The sequence below is a fragment of the Cricetulus griseus genome, chromosome 2, assembly GCF_003668045.3.
Source record: "Cricetulus griseus strain 17A/GY chromosome 2, alternate assembly CriGri-PICRH-1.0, whole genome shotgun sequence".
In the NCBI taxonomy this organism is placed as follows: Eukaryota; Metazoa; Chordata; class Mammalia; order Rodentia; family Cricetidae; genus Cricetulus; species Cricetulus griseus.
Genome location: NC_048595.1, coordinates 355,916,538 through 355,938,986, shown reverse-complemented (window position 1 = coordinate 355,938,986; position 22,449 = coordinate 355,916,538). Strand labels below are relative to the sequence as shown.

General features: G+C 39.3%; 1 pseudogene; it reads left to right on the top strand.

The window, feature by feature from the left end:
- LOC100755675 overlaps window positions 1-21,393 on the top strand; it is a 30,833-nt pseudogene extending 9,440 nt beyond the window's left edge.
- Window positions 21,394-22,449: the final 1,056 nt, after the last annotated feature.

Genomic DNA, 22,449 nt, shown 5'->3' with positions numbered 1-22,449 from the left:
AGTATATTCTCATGTTCCATTATGGGTTAATGACCCCTTTGACTAAAGACAAGGATTTCTGTCACACCCATTATATACAGACAGCAAGGTCCAAAGAATATGACCTCCTAAGAAAGGTCACATTAGATGAAGGATAGGTCTCTCAGTAGAGTAAGATGCCCAAAGGGAAAACAGCAATGAGAATGCTAGTATTAGGAAAATAAAGGTGTTTGGGGTTAGTAAAGGTGATGGATCTGGCAGCGATCACTTATAAATTACTACATTGGATTCATATAGCAACCTTGTTAGCTATTGATATTGTGCTCACTCTTCAGGTAATATAACTAAGATGCAGATGCTTAAGGGACACCTCAAGACCACATAAATAATAAATAGCAGAGGTGGGACTAAGAACCGCACAGTATGCACATGTTAATAGCTAATTATTCCACAGAACAATGTCACAGAGCTAGGGGTAATGATGTCTGAGTTTGTATCTAGTAAAAGCTCAGTAAAGTTTAATTTAAACATCTCGACAACATTGCTTTAAAACAAGTAAGATTTGAAATATGTGCACTATATTTTTCTTTACATTTTGTTAGTGTTAATACTTATTTTCTTCAAGAATACTTAATGGTTCTCTCATGGCAATTGTTGGACTATTTCAACCCATATTTTGATAGAGAAATATAGGGAAGTAAACTATTAATTATCTGTTCATTTGTTATAGCTTACAAGTTACACTAATGCTTATTGGCCCATGCCTAAGACTTATAGATTTCAAGGCATTGCAAGAAGGAACATTTTATTGAAGTTTGTGTCAGAAATGCTTATCTAAATTTGCTATGAACTTATTTGCTATCAACGTTAAGAACTTTTCTGGATGTGAGGACTCAGAAGTGATGGGCTGATGTCAGTGTAGCAGGAAGCATGCCAAGACTGAAAGAGACCAACCCAGCACAAGCATTAGGGGAAAAAAAAGTGATGCTCAGGACCAAGGACAGCGACCCAATCATTCACACTTCCAGTGATTACATACTGAACAAAAAGGCACAGATAGGGAGTAAATTCTGATGCTTAATTTCTTTGAATCTGTAAACTTTGACATTTGGAGATATGTATAGATAACTAATTCTGTCATGATAAAGATGTTACCCACGATTTGGAAGAGGAATCTATGTTTTGCTAAGCTCTACTTGCCTGCAACTTGCTTTTCAGGACTTGATGTGGAAACTATTTCCATTTCTTTCATTTCATCTCACATTTTCTATATGTTGTATTTTTGGAAATGTTTTCAACCTATCACTGTGAAGACAGCCATGAGATAGACGTCATTCCGATAGAGGAGAAAGGCCAGCTCTTAAGAGAGGGAAAAGACACCCCAAGCCAATCCAGTTCCATTTTAGCCTGCTGGTTCTGATGAGAGTACAATACTCCAATCCAGCTTGGGCATAATTGAGGCTGTGTCTGTTTATATAAAGAGCCAAGGACCATGAGGCAGTTGGGCAATAAGTTAACAACCTTAATTACCAACTAAAATTAAAGTAAAGGCAGACATTGGAACAAACAATCCTTGCAGTCAATTAAAGCATCTGAGGTACATAAGATAAAATCTGCCCTTCTTTTCCAGCTGAGTCAGGGAGTGAATAGTGACACTACTTAGAATTAAAGCTATTTAGAATTTAGACCACTGCAGACAGGCTTTCAGGCCAGATCCAGACCTAAGTGTGCCCTTAGTTCCTGGGAGGCAACCAATAGCTACAGCAATAACCTACTTGTTTTGGGAGCCATGTGTATCATTGTAGATAACCATCTGAAAGGAGAATTTCTCATGTGTGGTACTGGAGTTTTGCTAGTCCATGGTTCTTTTGGGGACTACTGTCAGTTCAAGGATCAACTCTCTCTCTCTTCTCTTTTCCTCTCTTTCAGTCTCTCTCTCTCTCTCTCTCTCTCTCTCTCTCTCTCTCTCTCTCTCTCTCATACACACACACACACACATACAGACATACCCACATATGTGTCTGTTTATGAACATAAACTTATACATACTGTATATAATTTTTGATAAATATGAAGTAATATGTTTCTTTGAGGATTTATTAAACAGTCCTGGCATTATTTGTTCCTTGTCCATCCTTCTGGACCTCCCTTCTACCTTCTCAATTGGACATACCTCTCCCTTATTCTGTTCCTTCTTCTTAGTACTGATGTCCTGCTATTCTCCTCTCAATGAACCCCCTGGTATCTATGGTTACTTCATGTTGTATACTCACACTTGAGGATTTGGATCTAGGAGCCACAAATGAGAAAGAACATGAGACATTTGTCTTTCTAGGCCTGATTTACTCATTAACACAATCTTTTTGTAGGTCCATTTATTTACCTGTCAGTTTCACGATTTCAGTTTTCTTTACAGTTGTATAGTATTCCATTGTGTCTGTGTATCACATTTCATTGCACTTCATCCATCTGTTGAAGGACATTTAGGTTATTCCCCTTTACTGGTTATTAGTCACCCTATGGTATCTATGAACATTGCTGAAAAAGTATCTGGGGAGTAGGATGTCCAGTCCTTTGGCCATTTGCCAAGGAGTGGTATGTCTGGGGCATGTGGCATATGCACTTTTTGTTCTTTTTGAGAATACTTCAAACTGATTTCCAGGGTGATTACACCAATTTTCTTTCCCACCAGGGCTGAATAACTGTTCCTCTTTTCCCACAACCTTCTCCACATTTGTTATCAGTTGTTTTGTTGATCTTTGCTATCCTGATTGAGGTGAAATGAAGTCTCAATGTTGTTTTAACTTGCATTTCCCTAGTTGCTAAGGATGATGAACACATTTTGAGGTATTTCTTAGTCAGTCTTCTTTCTTTCCTTTTTAAGAACTCTCTGTTTAGAACCCTAGTCCACATTTAGCTGAGTTATTTGTTCCCCTGACTTTATTTTTTGAGTTTTGTATATACTGGATATTAATCATTTGTCAAATGTATAGCTAGTTAAGATTCTTTGCCATTCTGTGGTTTTTTTCCTTACTCATTTGATTGTTTCCTTAGCTGTACAGAAGCTTTTTGATCTTATTAAGTCACAGTTGTCAATTGCTGGCCTTAATTCCTTGTGTTTATAGATGTTTCTTATACTTATATCTTGTAGGTTACAACTTATGTTTTCTTCCAGCAGTTTTGGTGTTTCTGCTTTCAAATTGAGGTTTTTGTTCCACTTGGACTAGTCTCTCTCTCTCTCTCTCTCTCTCTCTCTCTCTCTCTCTCTCTGTGTGTGTGTGTGTGTGTGTGTGTGTGCATGTGCGCAGAGTTATAGATATAGATCTAATTTAATTCTTCTGCATATGGACATCTAGTTCCCCAGAAATGTTTATTGAGGATCTGTCTTTTCTTTGGTATATGTTTTTTGGCTCTTTGTTAATACCAGCTGGTTGACAGAGAAATCGGACTATGAGATTTTATTTTGCTTCTTGCCATTTAGCACTGTTTCTGTTAGAAAAGAAGGAAACTGAGTTATAGAAATATGTGTCCTTTTTGTTGTCCTGACCTGTCTTATCCTGTTGTCCTGAGAAACAGAGCAAAGATGTATTCATTTAGTTACATGTCCCTTGCCCTCTAATACTAATCATCAACACTGCCACCTCTACAAAGTGAATCTTCAGGGATTGTACCCTCAGTTTTTGGAGAGAATTCAGTATCCAACCTGAATCTTGCCCTATAGCAATACCTAATCACCTTGTAAATTAAGATCAAATCATTGTTAAAGTCTCAAGGGAAAGACATGGGCATAAACTACTTGTTCAGCTGTTAAGTCTTCCCCCTCCAAAAGATTAAAATGCAGCATTTTTTTTTATTGTGATGTGAATGGTAGTGGAACCTGGGTCTGTTTTATAGTTTTGGGTGCTGTAATAACTAATAGTGGGAACTAATTTTGCAAATATATACGAATAGGATATTTGTAAATAGTTCTGTTTTAGTCACTAAGCACAGGGTGAATCAAATTATTTGATTCTGCTTGAGTAGCATTGAACTTATTTGAATAGCTTCATTTTGTGGTGTCAGTCCAACCCCTCACCCCTCCACACACACATTACTATTTACAGTGTTGATTCATTCTTCTGGAGATAAAGATGAGGTGATAGTGGTGTTATTACTTTGGCAACAAAAACCACAATGACATTCAGGGATGAGTTAGAGCTGTCCTATAATGTGAGATCCAGAAGGCCAGATACAAAGCTTTAAACAATTAGCACATAAAAAATGTTAGTAAAGTGGAAGATGACCACATCCCTCTCCTCACATTGAGGCGAGCTAAAACTGAATGAGAATGTCTGAGAGTATCCTATAGTTCATAATAGTATAACAACCCCCCAGAAACAGGTGATATATGGAGTTGTATATAGAGCTATCCATTACAGAAAATATTAAGACAAACGTGCTTGTAAATGAACCTTTAATTCCAGCCAGGATAGCATAGAAAGTCCAGCTTTTTGTACACTTGGACCCCAAAGATGCTAAAATCTTTCTTTTGTTTTGGCTGCCTTTTCTTAATAAGTCATTTCTGCTTCTGCTGCACCTGTATGTCTCTGCTCTGTTCTTTGTTTGGTGACATCCCTATAAAGATACCCTCTGAACTCTGGTATCAACCAATAAAATTTCCAGCAAATATGAAAGTATATGGAGCTCTGTGGTGGTGGATATCTTCAGTCTTAACACGTGGAAGGAGAGGCAGGAGGTTTGCTATAATTGCAGGCCAACCAAGTCTATATAGTGAGACTCTGTTTCAATGAAAGAAACAAAAAGAAAAAGTCAAGACAGCTCAGCTATAATAAGAAAGATATGATGCTATAAATTACTCTAATATTTTAAGTAACATAGAAAAATATACAGATTTTCTGAGAAAAATACCTGTTTAAAAATATAATAGTAAAAAATGGATGCCACTCACATAAAGTAAGAAGTTGAATAGAATGGACAGTATAGAATAAACTACACATGTTAAGTGTTAAGAAACAAATACTGCATTAACATGACATTTCATCTTGAGAAATACCTGAAATTTGCTTGTGAAAAAGCCTCAGCTTCTAGGTCATGGTTAACTAGCAGACATGTATTAATTTTGAAGTCACTGTAACTCACACTACATAATGGCTCAAAACCCTTGGATAGACAGAGGAAGATTGGCAGATGTTCAATGTGCATCTTGTGAGCTTCCAGGAGGCTCAGGTTACTTAGCTTCATTTTCTGCATTCATTAGTTGTTGCTTTTGGATGAAATAATTGTAAGTAACAAAAATTTGAAGTCCACACTACGTTAAAAAATTTTCCTAATATGCCCAAAGCGTTGGAGCAAATTCACATATCCAAACCAACATACATGAATAAATTGTGTGTTTTCCTAAATGACCAATTATCATGATCATTAACATTTTCAGGAGTTTACTTTGTAATTACTTTTTAGGTGTACATTTTATCTTTTAAAATATTGATTTGAACCATAATAACATGTTTGAAACAGAACTCTTTTTCAAAATAAGATTAAACTTTGATTTTATATCAGACAAAAAATATCCATTAGGTAATCTTCTTGCATCTTTGATGGTTTTGTTTTTAGCTTTAGATTTTCCTGAGAGTGGGGCTCCTGCAATCATCTCTCCCAGTACTGGTAGAAAAGAGCCTGGCATATGTGTATTGGTTTTCTTTGCCTTGAGAAAGCATCAGAGAAGTAATGCTGACCAAAAAAATCCAAACTTCTATTTTTTGAAATCCTTTTCAGAAACGATGGAGATGTATTTCAATACATACTGTCACAAAAGCTATGGAGAGTGACCCTAGAGAGATGTCTCAGCAGATAAGAACTTGTTTGTTTTGCAGAGGACCTGGTTTGGTTCTCAGCATCCACACAACAACTCACACCATCTGTAACTCCAGTTCCAGTGCCTGCCATCTTTCAGCTCTGAAGGCATCAGGAGCTCATGTGGTGCACAAACATATCTGACCCGACCCGTGGGTCAGTCATTCAGGATTCCGAAGGGGGGCTGCCTGAAAGAGTCATGGGCGAGAGAAGGAAGGAGACCAAGTGGCGCAAAAGAGGGGACCAGAGTCCATCTGTGCAATTGTCAAGGTCTCAATTTATTGGGGCTCAGAGTGGGCTTATATAGCCCTGCAACAAGGAAATTAGGCAAGCGAGGGGGATAGCAGGAAGGAACGTCTGGTATTTACTGGGATTGGGACATTCTTGCGGTATCTTCGAAACAGCAGGCAGAAAAGCCCATGCCTTTTCTCCGAACGCAGTCGTTAGCAGTCCCGCTTGGCCAAACTTATCTAATTATGGGTCACATGAGGCTCACAGAGTTGTCTTTAAGCCAAAAACTTAAAGGTCATAAAAGGACTTACAAAGATGGGCTTTTAAACCCCACAGTTTAGGGCCCACGGCCCTTAACACATACCGGTGACCAAAACACATGTATATAGAAGATAAATATCAATAAATCTTTAAAATTTTTCTTTTTTAAAAAGAGTTATGGGAAAGAATTCATGTATAATGTTGGTCAGGAGTATTAAGGGAGAAAATACATTGCACAGGTTAAAGGAGATGATCATGCCTGACTATCTACTTTGGTCATCAAGTTCTTTTCACTTTAGTTTGTGAGGCTTACTGAGAAATCTTTCCCATTTGTGGTGTCCCAGAGCTCTTGAATTCTGTTGAGGACCACGAAACATCCATTTTTTTTTTTTTTTTTTAGAAAACCTGAGTGCTTCCACTCTCAAGCACAATTTCTCAAAATACTTGAGAAATTAATTTAATTCTAAATATATGTATCAGTCTCTCAGACACCTAATGCTCAAAGGAAGCTGGGTAACATGGTCCATCTATGTTGGGTCTCCTCTAGTAGTGTGCTAAGAAAAAACTGAAATGAGTATTTATCAGTCCCTTCAAGAATAATATCAAATATGCATTAATTATTTCTGGCAATTATAGACGGGAGTACCATGAGTTGTAGGTTTACTATGGCTTTTTGTCAAGTTGGAATAGGGTAGATTCTGTCACAGAGCCTGTAGAAGCTTGATCTTGATGGCAGCTATGGAAGGGAAAGTTGAGGAGGGTCCTTACTGATGAGATCACATGTTTGCAACTTTTCTGATGACCATGATTGCCATGGCCACTTATTTGGGGATACCAACCAAAATTTAGTTTTATTTATTTATTTATTTATTTATTTATTTATTTTCAAGACTGGGTTTCTCTGTGTAGCCCTAGCTGTCCTGGAGCTAGCTCTGTAGACCAGGCTGGCCTCAAACTCACAGAGCTCAACCTGCCTCTGAGTTCTGGGATTAACGTTGTGCACCACCAACACCCAGCTTTAGTATTGCTCATTAAAGATTCTACTCACTTAATATGTAATGAAACTTATCAATAAAGAGGAAACCAGATTACAGGTCTTATATGGCATCTGTTTCCTTATTGAACCATAAATTGAAAACTGATTTTATCAGTCATTTATCTGCCATTAGTTAGTCTTTGATGATTTATTGATTGATAGTAACACTGAACAAAAAGAATCATTACACAATAGTAGAGATATACATTCCCAATAAGACCCACAGTTAAAGGAGAAAAAATGGGGTCCTATAAGATAACTAAATTAAGCATTAAATTCATAATAAAGACAACCCTAATGCTTTGAAATATTTGTTTGGTTTCTTTTCCTCAAAGGGCAAAAAGCATAGAACATAATTAAAATTCAATATGTAAGAATGGATGCTATTCTTGTATCAACTAGACATGTCAGGGACCAGTCTGAGGCTTCATAGATGTTGATGTTTCTCTAACTTCTTTCCCATTTTATTGGCAATGAACATGGTTTTTCTTGGTGACTGTTAACTGATTTTTCTTTTGCTTTTGTGCCAGACTTTCAAATTTACAATCGTCATGGTTTTATGTAGCTTAGAATTCAAACCAAGGAAAGCCATTCATGTTTCTAGGGAGAGTTCCTCATGATAACAAGCAACACTTCTTTAACTTGTGCATATCGAATTAAATTTTTGCCTAAAGACCAAATTTTTTCCTATGATGTGTATTTCTGAAAGAGAAATGTGTACTTTAATTTAATCCTCTATTATACTCTGCCAGAGGATAATACAAATTTTACACATTTCAAATTAGTTTTAAAAAAATCTCAGTAATGTTTTCTTTCTGTTTTGGGGAGGAAGCTTTGAGTTTCTTATTTATAGTAAAAGAAAGAAGGCAGGAAAAGGGACTGTGGGAGTTTGCAAGGGGAAGCCAGTGATGGAGGTGCATGGCATGTACCTGGGGCAACAGACAGCTAATGAGGATGTCCTTTGAATATGGATCAGTTAGGAAAATCTTTAATAACCCTTTCCAAATCTCTGTATTTATAACGCAATTGTATTTCTTACTCTGATGTGTAAAGGAACTGTATTCTGATTGAAGTTTACACAAAGTTCAAAGAGGAATTAACTTGGTACCAAGGATTGTTTAAAAGTTTCTTGTAATGATAAAAGTACAGTTTGAATTTATGAAAGCAAATTGTTAAAATTAGGTTTTAAGTATGAAGCCCAGCCCTAGGAACAGTATCTCTTTACTTCATGTTAATAGAAACATAGTCTAGTCATGAGAATTAATTTAAATGTAATCAAATTGATACTGCCAAACATGGTAGTGGTGGTGGTAAATAACTTTCACACTACAGCAACACATTTAAAAATCCATTTCTGATTCCTTTATTCTACCAATATATGCAATATCCTATTTCTTAGTGGAAACAAAACCCCCATTCCAGCTCCATCTCTAATCCCTCTCCAAACTCTCTGGTTTTGTGGCTATGTTTTCTGGTTGGACATCATCACTATCATTGAACCAGAGCAGCTGTGGCTATTTGCACAAGACTCTCTCAAGATTGGGCCCCTTAATATTCAGTCATGGAAAGTGGGACTCACGGGAATCACCATGGCTCTTGAGATAATAAGGGCTCATTTTGTGTTAGTGATAATGCAATTAAGTTATCAGCTGGTGTGGTTGTGTTTTGCTTTACGTGTATGTTCAGCCCCACAGGAACAAATGTGAAGTAAGCAGGTGAGACAGAGTAAGGCTAGAATAGGAGGGCATATTCATGGAGTGGTGGCAATAGTAGTGGTGGTGAATTGTGGAGCAGAGTTAGCACTTAGTATTGAAGAGGAAGGAAAGGTAATTAGAGGTAACAAAAGGAAAGGAAATAGGAGGCTGTAGAATATGATCAAGGAAGTAAGAAGAAGGAGATAGAAATTAGTAAATATTAGTTGATCATAGAAGTAAACATTATCATAGACAAAAGTGAGAAATTGATCCTACAGAAATAGTAGTTATTGGAATCACAGATTCATGGGCGTGGATTTTGTTTTAATGTTTACTGTTTGTTTTTCTACTTTTTCATAAGGGAACTATTTCCTAAGCATAAATTGGCCTTTGCAAGTTAGAAAACACAATATCCTATTCAAAAGCTTGGAAGTATGGAGTGGAAGAGGTCATAAAATGTCTAGAAGGCCACAAAAACTGGAGAAAGCATGGGCACAGGAGGATGCGGAACACTCCATATTTGGTTGTTTTCTTTTTCTTTTTTCCTTTGCATGTGCATGTTTGAACACGTGCATGTATTTAAGTATGAATGTAGAGACTTATGTCAAGTGTCTACCATTACTTGCTGCCTTAGATAAACAGACAAGGCCTTTCACTTGAACCCAGAGCTCCCAGATTCATCTAGGTGAGCTTCTCAGTTTGTTCTGGGGAACCCCATCTCTGCCTCCAGATCACTGGGATTATGTGTGAGACTCTTTCCTGTCTGCAGATTCTGGAGATGCTTGCATTGCAGACATTCTACACACTCAACCATGTCACCAGCTTTATCTTTTTACATTTTTAAGCCTTAAGAAAAATTTATGCTGCAAGCATAAATGATTGTTTGAATGATTGATGATTACACCTCAAGAAAATTTCTTTATAACTCCTTGCCTGTCTGCAGCATGGACAAGCAGTTTAAAAATGAGAGAAATATAACCTTGTGTTGTTTAGGAAATGAAATGCCAATAAATAATGTCACTTTCTTTCTTTCTTTCTTTCTTTCTTTCTTTCTTTCTTTCTTTCTTTCTTTCTTTCTTTCTTCCTTCCTTCCTTCCTTCCTTCCTTTCTTTCTTACTTTCTTTCTTTTATTTTTTGCTGCAAACTGCATGAAGATTTACTGTTGTTTAACGAGCTAACCCCATGTTACCTTGGGTCTTTCACCCACTTGCCATGGCAGATGGCTAGCAAAGACAGCTCGAAGGGGCTGCATAGAGATCTTGTAGGGCAGCATAAGGGGAGTGTCTAGGGCTACGCACAGGCTCAGGATTGGTGTGCCTCCAGGCTTGGAGGGTTTGCCCTGTGTTGATTGGCCAACTGGTTGTTATAGCCCATAGGCCCTTCCAGGGTGGTTGCTATGTTCTTCGGTCATTGCTGTGCACTTGTGCGTAAAGCACACCCAGAGCCGTAAAGCATTGCACCACCAGCTAACTTCGGATTGGTTCCTTGCCACAAGCCAGGCACCTAACCTCTAGTGATCAAGGCAAAGTCAGAAAAGCATGTGTTACTATCATGGCTGCCGAAATGGGGAGCTGGTCCCTTCATTCCCCCATTGCTTTTTGAAATTCCAATCATGGAATTGCTCTCTCTCTAGCGCCCCCATCAGGGAGTGAGAGATATTGGCATCCCCATGCAAGGGAGTTCCTTTTGACTTAGCATTTTAACCAGGGAAAATGGACAACGTATTCTTTCCCATGCTAATTCCTGCTGACTTTGGGACGAAGTTCGGGACCCAAGAAGGCTGAAATGCTAGTCAAAAGCAAAAAGGAAATTTAGGCAATGGGGAATTCATCAGGAGCTTCTGGTTACCAGACTCTGTTGCAGAGACAGGGGGTGTACATATCAGCTGGACTGGTTCACATCCACAGCACGTCCAGGGCTTGCAGTCTACTTAGAACAGCCTGTAGTCAGCAACTGATACTCAGATGTCTGCCAGAAGCAGAAACCTGTTTAAGACATGTTTAAACTAGGAACAGAAGTTAAACCTTATTTACTGAAGCCCACAGTGCAGAAAAAGCAGATATCTAGATATCTGTTCAAACAGCAGGAACATATTTATAATTTTGAGTCCTAGCAATAACTACAGATTTGGGCTAGAAGCAAGTACATTTTTCTTCTGTCCAGAGATCCAGGTATGGATTGGACACAAGTGCCTTTGGCCTGATGAAAAGCCCTTTAAGTTTATACCTAAATGACAACCAAAATAAACTTAAAAACCTTGAACTTGTGACTGAACAGTAGGTAGTCATTACTTTATCAGCTAACATGCTGACTATAGCCTATAGTGGATCTGCCTGTCTGATGCTGTCAAGCTGACAACCATTAATATTTCAGAGATCTGAGAAGGGTATATTTTATCCGAATATACTAAAAAGTGACAGAAGCCAGTTAGAAGCCAGTCCATATACAGTTAGCCATACCCAAGTTTCTCCATTACCGCTGGAGGCAGATGTTTCAAAGAACAGCAATCTTCCCCAGGCCTTTAAGTGAGAGGCTTTTTTTTCTCTCTGTGGAAGAGGGACATGGAAAAGACTGACCTTGTTTTGTCTAGACAAAGGAGGTGCAATCAATTTTCCAGTGTCCAGCAGCTTTGTCCACAGTCTCGGCCAGGTCCTGGCAGGCAGCAGTTATCACATTTGAGCATCTTGCTCACTGGTCCAGGTGCAGGAACTGGGGTGCCTCATAATCTTCTTTGGAGACTTTGGGTCACTGTCAGGATCTGGCAGTCTGTCTGATATTATAAACTTTAAAGATAAAAATTTAAATGCCATATTCTGCAGGTCTCTGAAGCATTAGAGGTCTGTCTGTCTGTTTTAGTTACTTGCCCTAAGCACACAAGAAGCATACAGGTGGCTAGGTAAGGTCTTATTTCTGTAATTAACTCTCAGCCTGACTGTAACTGGTTTTAACTTAGTAAAATATTTGAAACTTAGCACAGCTGAATTTAAAACTGCATAGAGTTACCTTATAGTCCTTAAACAGTAGCTACATGTACATATTTTAGCTGCTTGCTTAAACTTCTTTCTGAGACAGGGTTTGCCTGTCACTCTTTCTTTACTGCTGAATTGCTTACTTTTTTCTCCTCTGGGAGGACATGGTATGAAACTAAAGGACTCCACAGACCCCATTCTGATACCGTAGCAAAGGGGGTCCATTGTGTTACAGGGAACACTGCATTTTTGAAGTTCTCTGAGGACATTATTCAACAAAAAGATAGCAGAATGTATGATTCTTTGGGGAATTTAGGGAGCTGCTCATCCAGGAAGGCGTTAAGGAGTGGGAGATTCTTAGAGTGTTTCAAATGACATGAAGAACAGAGATCAAGCAAAGCAGGAAGTTTTATAGCCATCAAGCATTAAATGTTCTAGACTGGAATCATTGTTGCTTATTAATGATAACTTGTGGACTTTGGGTGAAGAAATTAAGATGGATTAAAGTGTTAAGCATAATGGAAAAGACAGGGTTATTAATTTTTTTTGATCTTAGTCATTCTGACAGGCTTAAGATGGAATCTCAGAGTCACTTTGATTTGCATTTCCCTAATGCGTAAGGATGTTGAACATTTCTTTAAGTGTTTCTTGGCCATTTGAGTTTCCTCTGCTGAGAATTCTCTGTTTAGGTCTAGACCCACTTTAAAATTGGATTACTTGGTTTTCTTACTTCCTTCCTTCTGTCCTTCCTTCTTTTCTTTCTTTCTTTCTTTCTTTCTTTCTTTCTTTCTTTCTTTCTTTCATTTTTTGATGTCTAGTTTCTTGAGTTCTTTATGTATTTTGGAAATTAGCTGTCTTTTGCCCTGGGACTTCTTACCTGATGCTCACCTGTGGAGACAGTACCCTGCCTGTGTTGGCCATCTCTCTCTCTCTCTCTCTCTCTCTCTCTCTCTCTCTCTCTCTCTCTCTTTCAGGTATGTGACTCTGCTTACCTCTGCCCACTCTTCTATAGACACCCTTTCTCCTCTTCCAGTAGACACTTCCATGGGACCCATCTTAAGGTCTGACCTCCAGGAAAATTCATTTGTGGATTTAGAGAAGCTGTTTGGGAGTAGAAATGCTGCTTCCCTCAGGAGATCCACCTATTCTTTATAGGTTTTAGTTCTCACGTGTTTCCCTAAATGTCATTCCCTTAGTTTGCAGTTGAGGAGAAGCACCACCTCCTTTCCCCAGCCCAGGGCTGTGTGTGGGAGTCACTAGAGCTGACTGACAACTCATTCTAAAGAATTCTTTTTTTTTATTAAAAAATATTTTCCATTTTACATACCAACCCCAGACTTTAGTCATTTTTAGGCTAAGGTCAGTGACTTGCTAGTGCTAAAAAAGACTCATTTGGTCCATTTTCTCACCAATATCCACAAATCCTAAAGGAATAATTTATGCTACATCTCTCTTCAAAATATAAGTGTGCTAGGGGCTAATTATTTAGTACTTCCTTCTAGATGGATTTTCATGATGTAGGAAGAGCAATAGAATTTAATGACATACTGCACTCCCAAATTGGAAAATCCAGGAAGTCAGAGATGAAGTAAGTCAAGAAGGATATTTTATTCAATCCAACCACTGTATAAAAATGGCACAAGAACTCTGTAATGTGAGACAGTGGCCACTAAGTCTGGAGGGCCAGTTTGAGACACACAGAATTAAACCTTTCCATTTTGGACTCGACAGATCCAGTCAGGCACACCTTTCTTTAAGGGTTATATTTTCCTGTTTATTCAGAGTTAGACCTGAAAGTTAACATGAAAGTCAAAGAGGGTGGTCATATGGAAATGAAGAAGCTAAGAACAAAGTAGTACCTTTCCATATTACAAAGAAACCCACAAAGAGCATCTAGCCTTGCTTCCTGCAATTTTATACTCATGTTTTCCTGGTTTTAGGACTCTAATTCTGGAGCAAAACTTCAAATCTAAGCATCAACCCAGACAAGTCTGGTAGGCAAACTTCTAGGCTATGCTGATCCTCAAGAAGAAACATAAATTTATTCTTGTCTCCAGTTTGTGAAATGGGAATGGAAACTCATTCAGGTTAAAGATGTGGGGAGTCACTAGATATAACATTGAATTCTTCTTATATGCAGGATTCTTGTTTATTTGTAGCACATATGCCTTTATTTGGGAGTTATTTCTTATTTTAGTCAGGTAGAAAAATATTTAGAAGGAATAAGAGCAAAAACCTTGGAAACCCCCCCCTCTCTCTCTCTCTCTCTCTCTCTCTCACACACACACACACACACACACACGTACACATGTATCATTAAAAAGTCTTCATTAAAATTACCAATTTGCTAGAAAAGTTTCATTTTGGTCTATTTGGACTTGAAATTACTGAGTTTTTCAGATGTATGGGGAAAGTGCAAGTTTCAATTTGTTTTAATTGTCAGAAACAGTTTAAAAGAGCTTATTTTATAAATTATGTCAAGTATGGAAAAAGTAATGAGAAACATTATTTTAAATTACCCAGTCATCCGAAGTATACTTTGTTATACTAATATTTCAAAGTTGGCTTTGGCGTGAACATAATTTCTCATATCTTCAAAAATTCAAGTGCATTTCCTCAAACCAATTCTGGTGGGGGTTAACATTAATTAAGTGATCTATGACTTGGTTTTAGGTCATTTTTTCTTTTCTTTTTCTGTGTGCTAGGGACTATGTCAATACAAGGGAATTAATTAGACTATGGCTCAAGGTCATTGAGCAATCTGTGTGACTAATTTGGCAGAATTTTAAGAGAACAGTTTTTAGCTTTGCTTTTCCTGTCTTAGAGTTAAAATCCCATTTCAGTGAGGGGACTGTACACTTAAAGTGCTGTTCATCCAAGAGTGGCAATTGTTCAGCCACACAGGAATTGTCTGTATCTGGAGCTGTCTCTATAATTATGGAAGGCAAAAGTTAGCTAGTATGGTGTTGTAGGGGAAGCTGTAGCCACGCCTACTTAGGGGCTGGCTACAGGTGTGCCTGACCACGCCCTCGCAAGCTTGCAAGGGCGTGGTCAGGGGACATAGGGTGACTGCATTTTCGCTTTTGGTTTCTCTTTTGGGCTTGCATACAGACTGCTGCCACGCCGGCTGGCTAGGCTGGCTAGGTCACTCTGTAAGTAAGGCTTTTCCCTATTAAATACCCTTATATTTCTACCTGACTCCGTATTGGTAATTTCCCATTATATGGTGTCATTAGGAATACCCTTCCTATTAAGAAATTAAGTCACTTTTATTCTTTAATGATTATTAATATTAACTGAGGTATTTCTCATTTGTATAGCCAATTGCTTTTCACCTCAAACTTCTGGAGCCTCCACTGATAATGTAAATGACTAAATACTCTCAATATAGTCTTCTATTCATGATAGATTTATTTTGTCTCTTGTAAAACAAAACTTGGAAACTGAATGCATGGATACTCATTTCAATATTATAGACACTAAAAACACATAGATTTCTTTATATTTAAAATTATTAAATAATTTCTTACTGAAGCTAATATATATTTTCATTTACATAAAGTTGCAGTTAGATTACAGTTTAGTAGCTGAGACAGTCCTGTGAAATAGACCATTATAGCTGCTCATCTCTTCTATTTGCTGATGTTAAGCTTTTGTTTCAAATTTCAGTATTTTTCAGGGCATGAAATGGTATTAAAATATGGGTGTTGCTATGCACAACACAATATACTGGAACCCTCAAAGAATAGAGGTGGAGTTTTCGCGCTTGAATTGGTAGAGAAAGTTAAGGAAGTGGAAGTGGGCAAAGGCGGAAGTTGAAAGACAGAGTTACTGCACCCAAATCCTCAGAAGACTCCCTGCAGTGATGGGGATAGGAGAGTCCTGCTGAGTTTTCTGAAATAGAGGCAAGAGGGCTGAGTCTATGCCCACCTGCAATGACCTGACATTTATTTTAGACAGCTGCTAGAGTGAGGATGGAATTTGGGGCTGGATAATGGTCCAGAAGACTCATCTGAGAACTTTTGGTTCCTAGAGTTAGCTAGAGACATGAATGTTTCAGTTTGGACGCACATGGGCAGATGGTTGGTGCAGCTTCCAGGTTGGTTTCCCTGGGCTCTTGGGTCCTGGGAATAACAGGCAAGGAAAACTCCAGAAGCTTAAACCGGAATCCCTAATATGACTACAAGGCTACCACTTATGTACGAAAACTATTAAAAGTACCTCACTAAATGTTTTGAGTTTCCTCTAATGAGTTAATACTAACAACAGTTGCTCACCTTAGTTAAGGTCAATGATGAGGTGGCAATAGGGAACAAGGAGTAATAGGTGTTTGCATCTGAATTATCCTTAGGTGCCCACCTGGAAGAGGGCAATTGTTTCATTTCTTGCATTCATTATAGGTGTTGATGTGGTAGGTAGTATGAGGACTGGAGATGGAGAAGGGACTTCCTATCCTCCACTTGATGAATTTCTTCAGGAGGAATGAATCAATAGTCATTACTGGCACAATGCTGTGATAAGCAGTAGGAGAGGCCAAGGATTATGAAGGACAGTGAGTCAGTGGTTAGAGTCAGCTTAATCCATTCACAAGAGCAGGTTAAAATTTCAGAAATTGCCAACTTGTAGTTAAACATAGAAATTATTATAGAAGAAATTATATAAACTTAGCATTTGTGATGGCTAATCTTGTTAATGTGCTTATATCTGAACTCAACTAAAACCCAAACAGACAGCAGGACTTTGAAGAATTTTCTTGATTTAATCATTAGAGGTGAGAAGATACAACCTAAATCTGTTGTGATATTTTGTGTTCTGACAAATAAAGCTTGCCTGGAGATCAGAGGGTACAGCTAGCCACTAGTAAACAATAGAAGTCTTGGAGGTTTTACAGAGAAGACACAGGAAGTGGCAATACTGGGAGGAGACAGGAAGTGATAAGGTGGGGAGTAGACGGGATTTTGGCCCTTTCAGTCTGAGGACTCTGAGAGGTAGAAGTGACTGTGGCTGCTCCTTTGCTCCTCTGATCTTTCAGCATATGTTGATATCTGACTACAGGTTTTTATTGATAAGACTAATTAGGATCACTCTTTACTAAATCTGTGTCACATTCTCTGGTGGCCCCCTACATAAAAGGACATGGAAGGAGGAAGCATTTTGATTTTTGCCTGCTTACCCTCACTCTCACTGGCAGGTCCATGTTTACTATCCCTAAGGCATTATCCTTTACTGGTTTTAGAACCTACTTCTCTGGGATTTCATTACAGACTGAAGACCAGCAGCTCTCTAGGACTTCCCAGGGACTCCAGCAGCAGATTGGGAAGGTTGAGATAGTTAATCTCATGGCCTTTCTGTTAGGAGCCATTCAATGTTGTACTAATCAGATCACAGCCTGTTAACCACTCTAATCTCTCTCTCTCTCTCTCTCTCTCTCTCTCTCTCTCTCTCTCTGTGTGTGTGTGTTTGTGTGTGTGTGTGCTTCTATCATTTCTGTTCCTGGATAATCCTGACTAATGTACCTTAAATAAATTCTATTAAAAATGAGGCTGAACAGCCATGAAGGCAGAGGGGCATGTCTTTTCACAGTTCTGAGAATAAGTAAGTGTTGAGTGCTCAGTCCTTAACAGGACACAGACACACCCTCTCTAAGCCCTAGGGAATGTACTAGAGGGTCAGAAAGAAAGAACATATGAAATGAAAATAGAGAGAAAGGCTGTAGACCACTATCTACTGGACATGACATGACATGACCATTGAAGTCATGAACTCACAGCAGTTATGGTTGCCAGGACCTGGTCTGCACAAGCCTGGGCCTGTCAATAGTCAACCATTGATGAAGCTATTAACTATGGATGGATGTTTGGGGAGGGGTAGTCATTGTCTTCAGTTGTGTACTCCCTGATGAGTCCACTAGTGTCTCATTGGTAATTACATATCTATGGCCACATGGATTGCCCTAGTTACACTTAGTGGCTCATAAAACAAGCTACCAAAAACATGAACAGGGGAGAGAGATTATTAGGCAGAAGGTTTTAGGTGTGGGGGGGAATTGATAATATGGGCATGATGGTAATCAGAATATATGATATACATGCATGAAATTGTCATAGGATTCTTTAATAATAAAATAAGGCTGATGTGTGTTTGAAACTCATCTCTGACTTCCTATACTGTAATTCACACTCTTGAGGATTTCATGATCCTTGCATTTATCTGGAGGAAATGTATAACGGTGTGTTACCCTGAATATCTTCCCATTTCTGCATTCAGGAACACTATAGCAAAACCTTTGAATTGGTCATGCTGGGGTTCTTTAGGTGACAGAGACTGTCAAGTGCTTCCTTTCACATTTGAAGACCAGACAGTGTTTGGTTTATTATTGCACTGACTTTCTAGACTTAGGAAAGCAAAGGAGAAAACAGTAACACAGAGCAATGTGGCCATATCATCCTTATGGCATGTTCACTTTCGTTCTAAAAGGAAAAAGAGAATAACAACCAATAGTGATGCCAGAGTCACTTCCATTACCCAAGGATATGAGCGGCTTCAAAGCTGGAAAATAATAAGACTGAGGCCACTCATTTGTACATCTCCTTTCTTCTATTCCCTTTCTCATGTGACTCCTCAGATATTTTCCTTCCTTACCTCATCACTTTGTCTTAGGTACCAACACTCAGAGGCTTTCTCAAACTGGAAAGCCATGGACCATTCTGGCCTGGAACTCAGGTAGGTGATCTTCACCCTCTTTCCTGTCTTCTAATTCCAATTCCCCAGTTCTACTCCCAGCTCAGTATCAAACCTCTCTGACCTAGTTCCATGGAGATTCCACATCCTCAAGGGATCCAGCCTTCCTCCCTCATACCATCCCCTTGTGTCAGGCTCCAATACCCTGAGGCACTCTTTACTTATGAACCACCTGGCCAAGCAGACTGAGAAACAGGTCGGTGATCCTCACTCTCCTCCCTACCCTACCTTTCCAGTCTCCCAATCTCATCTCCAGCCCTGCAATAGAATGCCTACAGCGGCCCCTCTTCCCTTTCTGCCTCCATTTCCTAGGGATTCCACAAATCCTCCAGGCAGAGATACCTCTCTCCATTCCTGTGAGCACCCTCAGCCCCCCATTCTAGAAAAATCACATTCCTCCATGTCAACTCCCAGTACCTAGGAACATGTTCTACCCTGGACCTCCAGTGGCGCACCTGTCAGGGACTCAAGCCTTCCCTACTAGGCAACCCATAGCTATCATCCTCTTCTAAGACCTAGAGAAGGCCAGAACATCCAAGGAGAGGAACATTTACCTAACTAGGCAAGACTAGATATCAACACCTAGAATTATAATCATTCTAACACCAGATGCCTAGATACCAGTGTAGAACCACAATTATTAACAGCCAGTACAGTATGTCTCCACCACAATCCAGCAACCCAACTACAGTAGCTCCATGGAAATGCAATATACTTAAAGCATAAGATAAAGACTTCAAAATAGGCAACAGCAGCAGCTTGGCGAGCATGTCCACCCCTATGGCAACTCTTAAGCAGGCAAAGCCAGCCCCGGGTCCAGGGCCGATGAGGTGGCCCGCAAGCAGCACAGCGAAAGGTCGACTCTTTTCTGGAGAAGGCTGAAGCTCGTGCATTTGAGGAGGATCAGGTGGCAGGGTACTTAAAGGAGAACCTACTTGAGCAGAGAGGCAGGTTACAGAAATCAGTGGCAAAGGAGATACAGGCCCCAGATCCCACCGACATTCGAGTTTTATGTGGCCACCAGCTCTCCATCACATGCTTGGTTGTCACTCCCAAAGACCTGGCCATCTTCGCCACCGCCAAAGACTGCACCATCATTAAGTGGAGTGTAGAGAGTGGGCAGAAGCTGCATGTGATCCCTCGAGCCAAGAAGGCCACCCAGTGGCAGCCTGCAGGCTACAATAGCCACATCCTCTACATGGCCATCTCCTCTAATGGCAAGTACCTTGCCTCTGGTGACCGTAGCAAACTCATTCTAATTTGGGAGGCCTGGAGCTGCCAGAACCTGTACACCTTCACAGGACTGTGTTGGGACTGGCCTTCCGAAGGGGTACCCACCAGCTCTACAGCACTTCCCATGACCGTGAAGGTGTGGAACTTAGCAGAGAACTCGTACGTGGAGACACTCTTCGGGCACCAGGATGCTGTGGCTGCATTGGATGCCCTGAGCCAAGAGTGCTGAATGACAACTGGGGGCCGGGATGGGACTGTGCATGTGTGGAAGACCCCAGAGGAATCTCAGCTTGTCTTCTATGGCCACCAGGGCTCCATTGACTGCATCTATCTGATCAATGAGGAACACATGGTGTTGGGTGTGGATGATGGCTCTGTGGCCTTGTGGGGCCTCTCTAAGAAATGGCCATTTGCCCTCCAGCGTGAGGCTCACAGGCTACATGGGGAGCCGGGCCTGGAACAGTCCTTCTGGGTGTCATTGGTGCAGCCCTACTCAATACAGACCTTGTGGCCACAGGCTCCCACAATGCCTGTGTGCGGCTTTGACAGTGTGGAGAGGGCTTCCGGCAGCTTGGCCCTCTTTGTGACATCCCCCTGTTTGGTTTTATCAACAGCCTCAAGTTCTCCAGTGCTGGGGACTTTTTAGTGGCTGGACTGGGACAGGAGCACAGGCTTGGCTGATGGTGGAGGATCAAAGAGGCTTGGAACTCAAGTCTGCATCATCCCATTGCACAGACTTCCCTGCGCCCCCCGTTTCTGGCTCCTGATACTCATCCTTATTTAAGTGCTTTCCAGGCCCTGCCCACCTTTTGTATTAAAGCCTCCTATTTTTTTAAAGACTTCAAAATAGCTGTTTTGAATATGAGATGATATGAATAAATACATTAGTGAAACCAATGACTACACAGACACCAGAATGAAATGAAGAAGACAGCTCAAGACATGAAAGTAGAAATGGAATCACTAAAGAAAACTTGAATTGAGGTAAAATTGAAAGTGAAATATTTAAGCACTCAAACAAAAATCTCAGAAGCAAACCTCACCAACAGAATACAAAAGATGGAAGAAAGAATATAAGGCATTAGATAGAAGAAATGGATAGCTGAGCCAAGGAAATGTTAAATCTTAAAAAAAAAAGGCACGAAACATCTAGGAAATCTGAGACACTATGAAAAGACCAAACCTAATAATAGTACGAACAGAGGAAGGAGAACAAACACAGGTTAAAGCTACAGAAAATATTTTCAACCAAATCACAGAAGAAAATTTCCCTAACCTACAAAAGAGGCTATCAAAACAGAATAAATATCCAGAACACTAAATAAACTATCAGAAAAGGAATCCCTATGCCAATAATCATGACTTTACATGCTCAGAACAAAGAAAGAATCCTAAAAATTACAAGGGAGGAGAACCTACTTGAGCAGAGAGGCCAAGACCAAGTAACACAAAGGCAGATCTATTAAAATAACATATTGTACATGTATATAATTCTCAAGGAATAAATAAGAATTTATTAAAAAAGAAAAAATAAAATATAATGCTGTAAATATAGTGCAATTTTGTAAAATCATAGTTAATGCAGCCATAGCTGTCAAAGGACACGAGAGTTCAGCAGATTTGAGATGAATATTCTGTAAAAATAAACTATTTATGTGATATCTATAATACTGAATGCTGTATCTTTCATTATTTTTGTACTTGTGTTATACATATCCCAAATATTTTAGTAAAATATATAAAAGTTTTTCTATAAGCTAAATTTCAACTATTTATTCTACCAATCTATCATTATCATCTACCATTTCTCTATTCTGTCTGTCATCTAGCATCAGTTTATCTACATACCATTCATCTATCTTTCTCATCTATCTATCTATCTATCTACCTATCTCCAACTATCAATCTATATTTATATATCATCTATCTTGTGTGTCTACCAACCTATCATCTATGTGTCCATGTATCTATCATCTATCTACCTATTATCTATCTCTATCATGTCAATCTTCTATTTATCTGCCCATCTCTATCAATCTATCTATATTCATCCATCATCTAAGTATCTATCATCTATCTATATTTCTCAATCATCTTTCTCTTTCTCTCTATCTGTCATCTATCTATGTGTCTATCCATCCATCCATCCTTCTATCATCTACCTATCTTCATGGTCATAATTATCATCTGTTGATATTATCCCTCTAATGTATCCACATATCATATTCTTCATGCAGTTCTGTTCCTACAAAATGGATTGTTATATATTTACTAGCACTTTACTGGGCCAAGCAGAGCTAGTCCAGAAGCTTGCATTGTTTACTACAGAAGCACAGTGGGGAAGTGAGTAATAAATCTAAAAGGATGGAGGGAGGGGTGGAAAGAAGAGAAAGATGAAGACTGAGTTGCGGTCACCTGTAGAATTCTGGTTTCTCCTTTTTTTCCATACAAA